Source organism: Lygodium microphyllum, chromosome 10, assembly GCF_053477565.2.
Source record: "Lygodium microphyllum isolate KBCC chromosome 10, Lygodium_microphyllum_v1.1.10, whole genome shotgun sequence".
NCBI lineage: Eukaryota > Viridiplantae > Streptophyta > Polypodiopsida > Schizaeales > Lygodiaceae > Lygodium > Lygodium microphyllum.
This window is the reverse complement of record NC_141144.1, coordinates 78,742,289-78,757,476: the sequence shown is the minus strand read 5'-3', so window position 1 is coordinate 78,757,476 and position 15,188 is coordinate 78,742,289. Positions and strand designations below refer to the sequence as shown.

Sequence of the window (15,188 nt, the reverse complement as noted above, 5' to 3'; positions counted from 1 at the left end):
TTCTTCTCATTCACTTTAGCCTTCAAAATTAACCTCTCTTAGTGGCACTGCTCAGATACCATGTCAGGAATCATGTACTGAGGGGACTTGCTTGAGTTGTTGCACCATACACACACTATACACATAAGAGAAAATCAAGAACACAAGAAGAGAGATAGAGGCCAAATTTTTTTCTGCTGGTTTTTTCTTCTTCTTCCACACACAATACAAAATGCACAAAAAGTGTGGATAAGATGCAACATAAAGAAAAGTAGCCTACTAAGTCAAACAATGTATAACTGACTATACTAAATTGATGGCACTGTAACTATGCCAAGTGTTGGTAGATACAACAAAGATGAATAATAGATATACAACAAAACAAGGCCATAGAGGAGATATGGTGCTCCTCTATGAATCTGAAGAAGAAACATCTTCGCTATAGCGTTGCTATCCCCCTCCTCACTATGCTCCACATTGGGACTCACCTGCACACACAAAAGATCAAGGTTGCTTACGTACAATTGCAAAGAAAAAGTTACAATTAGCTATACTTTTAATAGGAAAGTATGAAAAACATACCTCCTCTGGCTGTCGAATCCTCATAGCCCAATTGTATTGCTCCTCAGTGATGAGACCCTCCTCATAGAAGTGAACCCATATGGCTGCGCAGTTATGGCCTCGATGGTAACCTACCTCTCTAGGAGTAGGTATCCTACCAACGATAGTAGTTTGCAAAACAATTATGATATATACAAACAATTATGAGACACAATATATTAGAATAAATTATATAAAGAATTGAAAGAAATATAAATTTTAAAAAACTAGAAATCAAAATATACTTACAAACTCTGCCTCCCACGACTCTCTTCCACCCGATCCATAATGCGATGATCCCATGGTTTCCATTTGGATGTATTACGCCTCTGCGTGCTGGCGACTCTTCACTTTCTCTATTGCTTTCTTCTTGGCTTTCTTCCACTCTATGCGGTGGCACATAGGTGGTTGGCTATAAGATCCACGCCCCTCCTCTTGTCTCCGTGGTGACTCCGTGGCACGTCTCGTGAGGTGGGATCTTTTGTTGTCAAGAAAATCCCTCACTTTTGTGCGTCCCCAATCATCCGAGAATCGTTGACCCTCACGATTTGGGTACCTCCTATGGACTGCCCTCAATGCCTCCTACCACAAGCCGCTTTTTTTATTCTTGAAGTAAATGAAATAATCTTTATACGTCGCATGCACGACGCTCCTCACTTTCTCTATTGCTTTCTTCTTGGCTTTCTTCCACTCTATGTGATGGCACATAGGTGGTTGGCTATAAGCTCCACGCCCCTCCTCTTGTCTCCGTGGTGACTCCCTCGCACATCTCATGAGGTAGGATATGCTTTAACTTATTGAATTGATAGTCACCCAATCTTTTATGTCATTGAAGGATGCTCTCATGAATTACATGATTGCTATTTTACATTGGAGTCTAAGTAGCAATAGTTGTGTATTATCATGTGCAAGCTCCACCTACTTTGCAATCTGTAGGTCTGGTGATGATGACATTTCATGGGTGATTCCACACATTGAGTGATTCCGTAAAATACATATCAAATCAATAGACGTTTATGAGTTTAGAGTGTGCACTCGAATTAAATTAAGGTTAGGACAGAGTTCCAATCTATTTAATTATTTGTAGCTGAAGACTGCTATGTATTCACTTTTGTTGTGTTTTATCTTATTATTTTCTAACAATTGTGAATGCTTCAGTTGATGTGTAGAGCAAACGGCGGAGGTGTTGAATAGCACTGGGCAATGATGTGAATCCAAATGACTAGAAGAATTACTATTTTTTATGGATGCATGCCTTATCACTAAAGGCATGGCGCCAATATTTATTCAAGCACGCTTATTTATTAAAGTGCTCGACAAAATATTTATTATCTTGTATGGGCATAGAGGCTCGGTTAAATATTTCCTTATTTGACATTTGTATGTGGGCATAGCCACGAATTTTAGACGCCTAAACCTCTTACTCTATATTTGGGCAAAAGCAAACACAAAAGCAAAAGCATGCTATTTGTAAAGTGGGCTATTTTTTAGCTTCAAGATAAATAAATCTATAAATACATCCCTTGTGAAGCTCTCATACAAGGTATGGGGGGAGATTGCACCCATTTTGTCTTTTAGGTCTCATGTCGTGCAAATTCCATTTTGTTGTTATGAAGGTTTGGTAGAGTTCTTTGTTCTTGGGGACCTTCTGGCATTCACTACACGCATATATAGCATCTAATCTGCACAAGAGTGGTATCAGAAGGTATAGCAAGGGGTTCTTCATTGCAAGAACACACCTGTATTGTTAGTTTGTTGCAAGATAGCCTATAGAGCCCGTTCGTTCTAGGAGCTTTGTCTTCGCATGAGAAGGTAAGCGATTGGAAGCTCTTGATCTGAACCTAGCTCTGATACCACTCTATGTAGATCGAAAAGGAAATTTGCAACGACATGAGACCAAAAAGACAAATTGGGTGCAATCTCCCCCTATGCCTTGTGTGAGCACTTCAGAAGGCATGCATTTATAGATTTATTTATATCTTAGCTCAAAAATAGCCCACTTTACAAATAGCATGCTTTTGCTTTTGTATTTTCGTTTTCCCAAATATATAGTAAGGCGTTTGGGCGTCCAAAAGTTGGTTGTGCCCAAATACAAATGTCAAATAATGAAATATTTAACGGAGCACCTATGCGCATACAAGATAATAAATATTTTGTTGAGTGCTTTAATAAATAAGCACACTTGAATAATTATTGGTGCCATGCCTTTAGTGATAAGGCGTGTGCCATCAAAAATAGTAATTCTTCTAGGCATTTGGATTCATGTCATCGCTCGGTGCTACCCAATGTCTTCGCCATCTACTCTACACATCAATTGAAGTATTCACAATTGCTAGAAAATAATAAGATAAAACCCAACAAAAGTGAATACCTAGCAGTCTTCAGCTAGAAATAATTAAATAGGTTGGAACTCTATCCTAACCTTAATTTAATTTGAGTGCGCACTCTAAACTCATAAACATCTATTAAATTGATATGTATTTTATGGAATCACCCACTATGGAATTAACGCACATGCACATTCAATTAATTTGACGCCCAAAAAGGACAAGTGTCCCCATCAACTTCTCGCACAAGGATTCCACCTTGTGTATGAGCCTCGGAAATTAAATATAATCACAAAATCCATCGTGGAGTATGACTCATGGCATTAGCTTCTCTCTCACTCTCACTTGCTCACCCTTTTATCTAAAAAGGGGAGGCCCTATATTACTTGATGCTTATTAGTCAAAGTTGACTATACATAGTAATGGAATGTTGTCTGATATCAAAATCTCCAATAGCATCATCAAATGGAATTTTAGTAGGATCCACTATACACCATGATTTAAATACACACAATCCAATTTAGCGGCATGCCACGCTTACCGAATCTTTGAGCCGGTTATGCCACATGTAAGCTAGAGGTATGCCCTTGTTGAATGCTATGGACAAATCCACCAAGTTATGGGAATTCTCTAGTTTATGCTGCATTTCCCTTTCCTACATGATCATTGCCCAACCTCATGTGAATGATCACCCTCACATAGCATCATGTTCTAATATCCAAGAAACAATATGTTGGCTCTTGCATCTAGTTTTTCAAACTCATGTATGATCTATTGAGGAGTTTAGCCCATGTACTAAATAGACCAATAGTTTTCACCCCAACATTTAGAGTGGCTATCACCAAATTCCATCTCCCCTCAAGGATGTTGATTCGATGATAGTTAATAGTCTTTGAATTTGATATCTCGTACTTCTTCTGGCCCTATCTTCACTTCTTGGAGTACGAGAACATTAGGTTTCCTTCTAAGAGTATCATGTGATATGCATCATTTTTTGCATCATTGCCCAACCCATGTACATTTCATCATATCATAATAAGTTTTGCATGGGTAAGCTATTTGTCAATTATAAATCTCCTCCTTACCTCCATCCCCAATTTCATCTTCCACTATATCCTAAGTTAAAGTACTCATATCCTTATATGAGCCTAATAATACTCTTCTTGCTTCCAATATAGAGACCCAAAATTCCCTCTATGTGTAACTAAAAGTAAGGAAATTAAGATAACTTAAATATCTAATCCCTTCCAAATATGATAAAAGTAGGTATGATCTTGGCACGCACACACACACACACACACACACACACACACACACACACACACACACACACACACACACACATACACACACACACACACAATCTCTCTCTCTCTCTCTCTCTCTCTCTCTCTCTCTCTCTCTCTCTCTCTCTCTCTCTCTCTCTCTCTCTCTCTCTCTCTCTCTCTCTCTCTCTCTCTCTCTCTCTCAATCTGCATACGCACACACACATACATTCACATACAGACACACTTGACACACACATGCTCTCTTTCTCTCTCAAAATTTTTTCCCTAAACATTAGTATAGTTTGGGATTGGTGCACCAACAATTACAACATCTACGAGGGATGCAATCACATAACCATCAACACTAATCTTGTAGCAAAAAGCCATTTTTATGGCAAATTGGACCCACTATGAAAAATTCCATTTCTCCTCAATGAGAAAGATTAAGAAGAAATGGTTCTAGGAAAATATAATCAGCGCAAGATAGCAACTAAACAAAAATTAGAAAGGGTCAAAACAAGTTAGAAAGTATATATTTTTATATCTATCTTTGAGACCATTTCATTGAAAAGCAAAAAAATTTAGTACTTCTAGATAAAACCATCTCAATTTTTTTAAAAAATCAACTTTCATGAAAAATACTTTGATATATATTATATGCATTCCCATTAAGAGAATTGCAATTAAGTAAAAACTATCAACATTTTCAATTTATCTAAATTATGTTGTTAGTATTTCAAATATAACTAAATAGGACATGTGGTGTGCAGATCGGTCGTTGTATGCTCACATAGTGAATCCCAGAAGGTCCCCAAGAACAATGAACTCTACTTTTTGCACAAGTTACAAGGTAAAAAGAATGAACGACAAGAGCAAGAGACCAATTGGGTGCAATCTCCCCCCATGCCTTGTGTGAGCACTTCACAAAGCATGTATTTTATGTATATTCCATCTTCATGCTCAATAATAGCCCAATTTACAAAAATATGACAAGCTTTTAGCTTTTGAGTTTGCTTTTACAAAAATAGGAATAAAGCTAATGGACGGTGCCCAAAGAGTCTGGCACGCCCAATACAATGTCCAAATAGAAATAACATAACCGTGCGCATGGGCGCATAAAATAATAATAAATAATCAATGTCTCAATAGACATGACAAAATATAGGCGTGGCGCCTATCAAAATATAATCCATAGATCGAATACTCGCTATCCACTAATGCTTTCCTCCGCCACTGCTGCTAACTCTACACATCAACTAAAGCATTCATAGTCGTTAGTAAAATAATACAATTAAACCGACAAAAGTGAATACCTAGCAGTCTTCAGCTACATAAATAAATCAACTGGTTAGAAATAAATCCTAACCTTAATTTATTACGAGTGCACACTCTAAACTCATAAACGTTTATTAATTTAATATGCATTTTGCGGAATCACCCGCTATGGAATCACCCATGTACACACTAAATTAATGAAACGCCCAAAAAGGATAGGCGTCCCCATCAACTTCTCGCACAAAGAATCCACTTTGTGTATGAGCCCCGGTCATCAAAGTTTACGGAATCCACCATAAAACCTCACGGAATCCACCATGGCACGGAATCCTCCGTGAAATATGCCTCCTGGCATCAACATGGGCCACTTAAGTGGCTTATAGCCACTTTTGTGGCAAATTATAAGACTAGTATTAATGGAGGATTCTATATTCTCTTAAAAATTGCTAGATAAGTATGATGTGTGTCCCTGTTTGGATGCATTCGTTCTCTATGGCATAAACTTTAGTTCTTTAAGGATATCCCTTCTCATAAGTAGACAGTTACAAAATGATGTTCATACTTTGAATAGTGAAGCTCAAATACAAAAACATTGTTTTGCCTCATCCTAGTAAGCCGCCTTACGTAATAGAGACTTATGCTAGTAATTTTGGATTAGGGGCAACTTTATTGTAGAGTGTAGGTATGTGATATTTGAATGTACAAATCTTAATGGTGCACTAATTAGATATCTATTTGAAGGAAATGAGTTTTTATGCATTGTTTGTAATCGTTATTGCATTTCATACTCAAACATAGTGTCTTTATGGGTCTCTTATTTATGGGTTTCCCAAAGTATCAAACTTTGAAATATATTTTTGCAATGCTTTTATTATATAATAAAATACAAATAATAAGAATAAATTTCAATATTGAGGCCAAGTAGGTGGCACATATGTAGCACATACATTTTCTTTGGAAAAAAGTGAAAATCAAGGAGCCATTCTAGTAGAGACATTTTGGATTTCCTTAATAATTTCTTAAGAAAGTTTTAGAATTTATCATCTACCTTTTGATATATTTCGAGTAATTGGCACTCTTAGTTTAGACCACATTCTTTGTAGGAGTGTTTAAAAAAGTATAGCATTATTTTGACCATGAGTTCTTATAAATGTCTAGTTTAATGGGAAAATAGAGCATGTAAACAATGTTTTAGAGGATATCCAATTGAGAGAGAGAGAGAGAGAGAGAGAGAGAGAGAGAGAGAGAGAGTCGAACTGTATCAGCAAGTGTGGGACATTAAATAAGTCGGTGATCTTAGACCCAGTGTGAATGGTCCTATGGACCTTCGTACTATTGTATACACTTATGTTCTGTGTGTGGTCTATGAGATAATGGAAAAAGCAGAGAGCACTCAGCTCTTCACTCTTGTCTCTGTCTTTGAATCTTAACAAAGTGCACACTCTAAATGTGTAAATGTCCATTAATTTAATATGTATTTTACGAAATCACCTACTGTGGAATCACCCACATGCACATTAAATTAATCTGACGCACCCGAAAAGGACAGGCCTCCTAGTCAACTTCTCGCACAAGGAATCCATCTTGTGTATGAGCCCTGGCAAATAAATATTTTTACAAAATCCACTGAAAAAAACTCACGGAAACCACCGTGGTCAGAGGTATGAGAGAGAGAGAGATGCGGAGGAAAAAGAGGATGGAAAGAAAAACATGGTGGGGTGGTGGTGTCAATGGCAATGGTAAAGGATTGACTAATTGGACTATGTTAAACAAAAAATAAGGGTTTTTCAAAAAAAGTCTCACTCTAAAATTTGTTCCAAAAGCTTACACCTCGCCCGCATCATACTTTTTGAAGAGAAGAAAGTTCTCACTAACCAATGTACAAGGTTCCCCTTGCATGTGATTCAGATCTCCCACTAGCTTAGCCAAATTTTAATTGTAGGGGATATTGCTAACTCTAGTGTTTACACTATGCCATTGATTTTGAATCAACATGGATTGTCTCTTAGCCTCTTCTTTTGACACCATCTTTAAGTGTGGAAGGAGGGCAAACTTCTAATAATTCCTTTGCTAAAGCTGTCTCTCATTCTCTCTCTCTCTCTCTCTCTCTCTCTCTCTCTCTCAATTAAAAAAAGTATCAAAAGAGAGAGAGTTAAAATGTGAATGAAAAAATAGAGCATGATATAAATGAGGTACAATTTGCACTCACCATTGAGGATCTCTCTCTCTCTCTCTCTCTCTCTCTCTCTCTCTCTCTCTCTCGGTTTGGTAAAATCACTGGGGCATCTCTTATAAGACGAGTACTATTTTTTCGATTCATTGTTGTAGGTAGCAACATGTTTGCTCAGCATGCTGAAGTGCACCTTCTCTTGAAGAGGACCATTGCCGCCGCAAAAAGGAGAAATAGCTGTACACAAGCTCTCAGTCCAAGACATAGCCTAACAACAATGGTTCTAAGGTGTTCACACACAAGGCTATTACCAATGCATACTTACCTAGAGAAATTCACAAATGTCTAGCTCATTGGTGCTGTCCCATCCATTGTATGGCCTTTTCTTATTCTTAACTTAAGCCAACCATAGTCACATTGATTATGCCAAGTCCAAGATGAGTACGAGGGCATCTTTATACTGACACCTTGCATAATCTGTGGTAGAGGAGAGTGGGTGAGACTACGACTCTATACCATGCTTGAATCGACGAACATGCCTGTTGGACATGGGAATTGGGTCTATGAGAGGAAAGCAAAGCAATGTATATGGGGACACTTTGAAATACGATTGCTTAGGCGTCCCTTTTGTCCTAGTGAGTTATCACTAGTGCTTGAGAGAAAGTTTTTCTCGAGAGGAGAAAAGCCTTTTAATGAAGAATTTAAGCGGTACAATGCTCACATTTGGTGGGTTTTATACTAGAATCCTTCGAGGTTTGAAGGTTTGGAGCTCATCTCTTAATTTTAGACGTGGAGGTAGATTTTGAAAAATGGCAAGGTGGTGGGATTTCACGAAATCTAGGTCTTTTCTGGAGCACTGGGTATCACAGTGTGTATGTCTCTTGAGTCCCACATGCGGGTGATGCTACGGTCAGGCCTCAGGGAAGGCACGAGAAGGGGAGTATAAACTGCCTCCCCTGCCCATCTCGTAGATCTCATGAAGCTGCGTGTTGGATACACCGCGAACTATTCTTTCGCCTTTTACTAAAGAATACCGTGTGCACGGCACAGACAAGCAGCATATCCCAATTTCTGGAGAGGCTTCCTCGCTAGCTGAGGGGCCTACTACAATCTCCACTGAACGAACAAGCGACACTTGTGGACAGAATAAACCACCGAGCTGCTGATGGTCTGCACAGCCGCATTTGTCGGTTGTAATCTGGCCGGCATTCTCAGCTCAAGGCTTATCACCACGTTCCCTGCTACGACATGCTTAGAAGGCTGCACAGACAGGAGCGTAGAACAGTAATGGCGATGTGGTGAAGAATGACCTGCTTAGCAGGCTGCACAGACAGATGCGCGGAACAGTAATGGCGATGTGGTGAAGATCCATAAGTATCCCTGCTCAACGAAGTATCCCTGCTCTCATGTGGCATAATATCGACATGCATATACAACTTCCTCCTCGACCTGAGGTTGGGCATTTTTATCTCAAGAGCAAGGGAGAACCGCCTCTAGGCATCACTCGACTCCAACTTCCCCATCCTAGTTAATTACATGAGCATTGAGCATTGTTTCTAAAGCATTTTGAATTTCTAAAGTATAAGGCACCTGATTTTGGTTCAAGTGTTACTTGTAGGTGAACACTTCATAGGGTACACTTTAGCTTTTCTTTTATCTTCTTGCCAATCATAGTGTGGGTTTACCTGGTTGGCTATGTGAAGCTTACTTGAGTATTATTGGCCTTTCTAGACCGTGAAACAGTTACGCTTTAATGAACATATTCATTGGTATAGTTGAGGGGCTTTCCTCACAGAAGAGTGTGCTCGAGGCCATATGTGCAATTGTCCATTGGATACCTTGTAGATATTGCTAGGAGTGGCAACATCACGCTACTCATCGAATAGCACTATTAGAAACTGGGTAGGACTATGGATATCCTTTGGCATGCATTTGAGAGGCTAAAAACTCCAAAAGGAATCCAAATCTACACATTTTCATCCCTTGAGGTAAAAACTTGGACTTCACCTCGAGAGTGTAGGAGATCTTGCACCATAGGCCTCCTTCGACTCACTACGTACTTCCCATCCCTTGTATAGTCATTAGGCATTGTGATTGAAGTGTGCCTATACTGAAGTTGCACATTTTCTTGCTAGACTTGATCACTTTATTTTCCTGGATTCCTCAAAGTGTTTCTACCTTGCGGCATTTGCTTGAGCTAGTTGCTACTTGTTGATCCATAGTACCCCTTCTTGGCAATTCTAATTCACTTGGAAGGCCATACTGTGTGTCGACTTGGCTACTTGAAGGTCTAAACAACCTACAAGAGCACATCCACATATTCATATACCTCTTGAATCGATAATACATTATGGAGTCTAAGAATGCCTTGAGATGAAGGGTCGTATGAATCATTCTCTAATGTAATATGCACCTAAAGCTTGTATTGCATTACCCATTATGTTAGTAATCATATATTTGCATTGTAGAATATATTTTTTGCTTCTTCAAAGCTCAAGATTTGCAATCCTCGAGGCAAAATGTCGGATTTCACTTGAAGAGCATTAGCTTGGTAAGGCTAGGGTACTTTTCCTTGCACTAGACTACTCGCTAGCATTGAGAGGTGTCCATATTAGGCATTATCATTAACTAAAAGCATTGGTGCTCAATGTAGGCTAGTTTGGCTATCACTAAAAATATCACAATGCACTCAAATCCAACCTTCAAGGAAAAAAAGATAGTGGTAGGTGTTGAGCTAAAAATGCATTATAAACTTAATTAGCAATTTAGAACCTAGAACTCAAAATTACCAAACTTTCATTAAAAAGAGATGACATTGATCCTAGAGAGTGTGTGTGTCCTATAAGCCAAACCCTAATGTGGAAGGACCCATCCATCTATACATAAAAAGAATGCTTACCACTTAGCTCTAATTTCAATTTTGTAGATTGCAAGTGCCTTATCTTTGTTGTCCACACGTTCATGGAGGATATCATAGTTCAAGCTACTATCCATTGCTATCCGTCATCAAATGCTTATTGCCTAGCCTCTTCCTAATGTTGGTGACTATTTCTAGCTTGTTGCCCACTATAGATCTATTGCATTTACTACTCTTTATCCATTTTCTTTGTTGGTTTTGATTATCTTCAACCTATTGTTAATTGATATATGACAAACAACACCTATGTTTTGTTATTTTTGCTAGTGTAGAGCATACTATGCCAGCCGATAAGTTGCATTCTAGTGCTACAGTCTATGGTTTAATTGCCATGCCATTTTCTACTATTGTGTTTGTAGGTTTTTGCCATATTCCAAACTCCAATACTGATCTAGCCCCACTGTGGATTGTGTTTGCTGTTAAATCAGGTATCCTAAGGTTGTTTGCTATGATTGGTTTAAAGAGATGCATGATTTACAAAATCTAGATTATGTGCAAATAAATGATGGTTTATGCCACCCAATTTCACACATTAAAACAATTATCTTATCCTTGCATGATGGCCATAGAATGAGTAAGTCATATATATTACATGTGCCATCAATGATAAAGAATTTAGTATTTGTTAGCAAATTGGTAGAGTGAGGGTTACATGTTCCATTTAATGCAAAATGTTATTTTATAGAAGACTTTAATGAGAGGTGTCCATATTAGGCATTATCATTAACTAAAAGCATTGGTGTTCAATGTAGGCTAGTTTGGCTATCACTAAAAATATCACAGTGCACTCAAATCCAACCTTCAAGGAAAAAAAGATAGTGGTAGGTGTTGAGCTAAAAATGCATTATAAACTTAATTAGCAATTTAGAACCTAGAACTCAAAATTACCAAACTTTCATTTAAAAAGAGATGACATTGATCCTAGAGAGTGTGTGTGTCCTATAAGCCAAACCCTAATGTGGAAGGACCCATCCATCTATACATAAAAAGAATGCTTACCACTTAGCTCTAATTTCAATTTTGTAGATTGCAAGTGCCTTATCTTTGTTGTCCACACGTTCATGGAGGATATCATAGTTCAAGCTACTATCCATTGCTATCCATCATCAAATGCTTATTGCCTAGCCTCTTCCTACTATTCGTGACAATTTCTAGCTTGTTGCCCACTATAGATCTGTTGCATTTACTACTCTATATCCATTTTCTTTGTTGGTTTTGATTATCTTCAACCTATTGTTAATTGATATATGACAAACAACACCTATGTTTTGTTATTTTTGCTATTGTACAGCATACTATGCCAGCCTATAAGTTGCATTCTAGTGCTACAGTCTATGGTTTAATTGCCATGCCATTTTCTACTATTGTGTTTGTAGGTTTTTGCCATATTCCAAACTCCAATACTGATCTAGCCCCACTATGGATTGTGTTTTCTGTTAAATCACGTATCCTAAGGTTGTTTGCTATGATTGGTTTAAAGAGATGCATGATTTACAAAATCTAGATTATGTGCAGATAGATGATGGTTTATGCCACCCAATTTCACACATTAAAACAGTTCTCTTATCCTTGCATGATGGCCATGGAATGAGTAAGTCATATATATTACATGTGCCATCAATGATAAAGAATTTAGTATTTGTTAGCAAATTGGTAGAGTGAGGGGTTACATGTTCCATTTAATACAAAATGTTATTTTATAGAAGAATTTAATGAGAGGTGTCCATATTAGGCATTATCATTAACTAAAAGCATTGGTGCTCAATGTAGGCTAGTTTGGCTATCACTAAAAATATCACAATGCACTCAAATCCAACCTTCAAGGAAAAAAAGATAGTGGTAGGTGTTGAGCTAAAAATACACTATAAACTTAATTAGCAATTTAGAACCTAGATTTCAAAATTACCAAACTTTCATTAAAAAGAGATGACATTGATCCTAGAGAGTGTGTGTGTCCCATAAGCCAAACCCTAATTTGGAAGGACCCATCCATCTATACATAAAAAGAATGATTACCAGTTAGCTCTAATTTCAATTTTGTAGATTGCAAGTGCCTTATCTTTGTTGTCCACACGTTCATGGAGGATATCATAGTTCAAGCTACTATCCATTGCTATATGTCATCAAATGCTTATTGCCTAGCCTCTTCCTACTGTTGGTGACTATGTCTAGCTTGTTGCCCACTATAGATCTGTTGCATTTACTACTCTTTATCCATTTTCTTTGTTGGTTTTGATTATCTTCAACCTATTGTTAATTGATATATGACAAACAACACCTATGTTTTGTTATTTTTGCTACTGTACAGCATAGTATGCCAGCCTATAAGTTGTATTCTAGTGCTACAGTCTATGGTTTAATTGCCATGCCATTTTCTACTATTGTGTTTGTAGGTTTTTGCCATATTCCAAACTCCAATACTGATGTAGCCCCACTGTGGATTGTGTTTGCTGTTAAATCAGGTATCCTAAGGTTGTTTGCTATGATTGGTTTAAAGAGATGCATGATTTACAAAATCTAGATTATGTGCAGATAGATGATGGTTTATGCCACCCAATTTCACACATTAAAACAGTTCTCCTATCCTTGCATGATGGCCATAGAATGAGTGAGTCATATATATTACATGTGCCATCAATGATAAAGAATTTAGTATTTGTTAGCAAATTGGTAGAGTGAGGGGTTACATGTTCCATTTAATGCAAAATGTTATTTTATAGAAGACTTTAATGAGAGGTGTCCATATTAGGCATTATCATTAACTAAAAGCATTGGTGCTCAATGTAGGCTAGTTTGGCTATCACTAAAAATATCACAGTGCACTCAAATCCAACCTTCAAGGAAAAAGAGATAGTGGTAGGTGTTGAGCTAAAAATACATTATAAACTAAATTAGCAATTTAGAACCTAGAACTCAAAATTACCGAATTTTCATTAAAAAGAGATGACATTGATCCTAGAGAGTGTGTGTGTCCCATAAGCCAAACCCTAATGTGGAAGGACCCATCCATCTATACATAAAAAGAATGCTTACCACTTAGCTCTAATTTCAATTTTGTAGATTGCAAGTGCCTTATCTTTGTTGTCCACACATTCATGGAGGATATCATAGTTCAAGCTACTATCCATTGCTATATGTCATCAAATGCTTATTGCCTAGCCTCTTCCTACTGTTGGTCACTATTTCTAGCTTGTTGCCCACTATAGATCTGTTGCATTTAGTACCCTTTATCCATTTTCTTTGTTGGTTTTGATTATCTTTAACCTATTGTTAATTGATATATGACAAACAGCACCTATGTTTTGTTATTTTTGCTACTGTAGAGCATATTATGCCAGCCGATAAGTTGCATTCTAGTGCTACAGTCTATGGTTTAATTGCCATGCCATTTTCTACTATTGTGTTTGTAGGTTTTTGCCATATTCCAAACTCCAATACTGATGTAGCCCCACTGTGGATTGTGTTTGCTGTTAAATCAGGTATCCTAAGGTTGTTTGCTATGATTGGTTTAAAGAGATGCATGATTTACAAAATCTAGATTATGTGCAGATAGATGATGGTTTATGCCACCCAATTTCACACATTAAAACAGTTCTCTTATCCTTGCATGATGGCCATAGAATGAGTAAGTCATATATATTACATGTGCCATCAATGATAAAGAATTTAGTATTTGTTAGCAAATTGGTAGAGTGAGGGGTTACATGTTCCATTTAATGCAAAATGTTATTTTATAGAAGACTTTAATGAGAGGTGTCCATATTAGGCATTATCATTAACTAAAAGCATTGGTGCTCAATGTAGGCTAGTTTGGCTATCACTAAAAATATCACAATGCACTCAAATCCAACCTTCAAGGAAAAAGAGATAGTGGTAGGTGTTGAGCTAAAAATACATTATAAACCTTATTAGCAATTTAGAACCTAGAACTCAAAATTACCAAACTTTCATTAAAAAGAGATGACATTGATCCTATAGAGTGTGTGTGTCCCATAAGCCAAACCCTAATGTGGAAGGACCCATCCATCTATACATAAAAAGAATGCTTACCACTTAGCTCTAATTTCAATTTTGTAGATTGCAAGTGCCTTATCTTTGTTGTCCACACGTTCATGGAGGATATCATAGTTCAAGCTACTATCCATTGCTATCCGTCATCAAATGCTTATTGCCTAGCCTCTTCCTACTGTTGATGACTATTTCTAGCTTGTTGCCCACTATAGATCTGTTGCATTTACTACTCTTTATCCATTTTCTTTGTTGGTTTTGATTATCTTCAACCTATTGTTAATTGATATATGACAAAGAACACCTATGTTTTGTTATTTTTGCTAGTGTAGAGCATACTATGCCAGCCGATAAGTTGCATTCTAGTGCTACAGTCTATGGTTTAATTGCCATGCCATTTTCTACTATTGTGTTTGTAGGTTTTTGCCATATTCCAAACTCCAATATTGATCTAGCCCTACTGTGGATTGTGTTTGCTATTAAATCAGGTATCCTAAGGTTGTTTGCTATGATTGGTTTAAAGAGATGCATGATTTACAAAATCTAGATTATGTGCAGATAGATGATGGTTTATGCCACCCAATTTCACACATTAAAATAGTTCTCTTATTCTTGCATGATGGCCATAGAATGAGTAAGTCATA

General features: G+C 37.4%; 1 non-coding gene across 1 annotated transcript; it reads left to right on the top strand.

Annotated features, from left to right (window-relative positions):
- The first annotated feature begins 8,599 nt into the window (after positions 1-8,599).
- LOC148030202 (U5 spliceosomal RNA) lies at positions 8,600-8,715 on the top strand. The gene has a single exon (XR_015692298.1). It is a non-coding gene; the product is annotated as a U5 spliceosomal RNA (small nuclear RNA).
- The last annotated feature ends 6,473 nt before the right edge of the window (positions 8,716-15,188 follow it).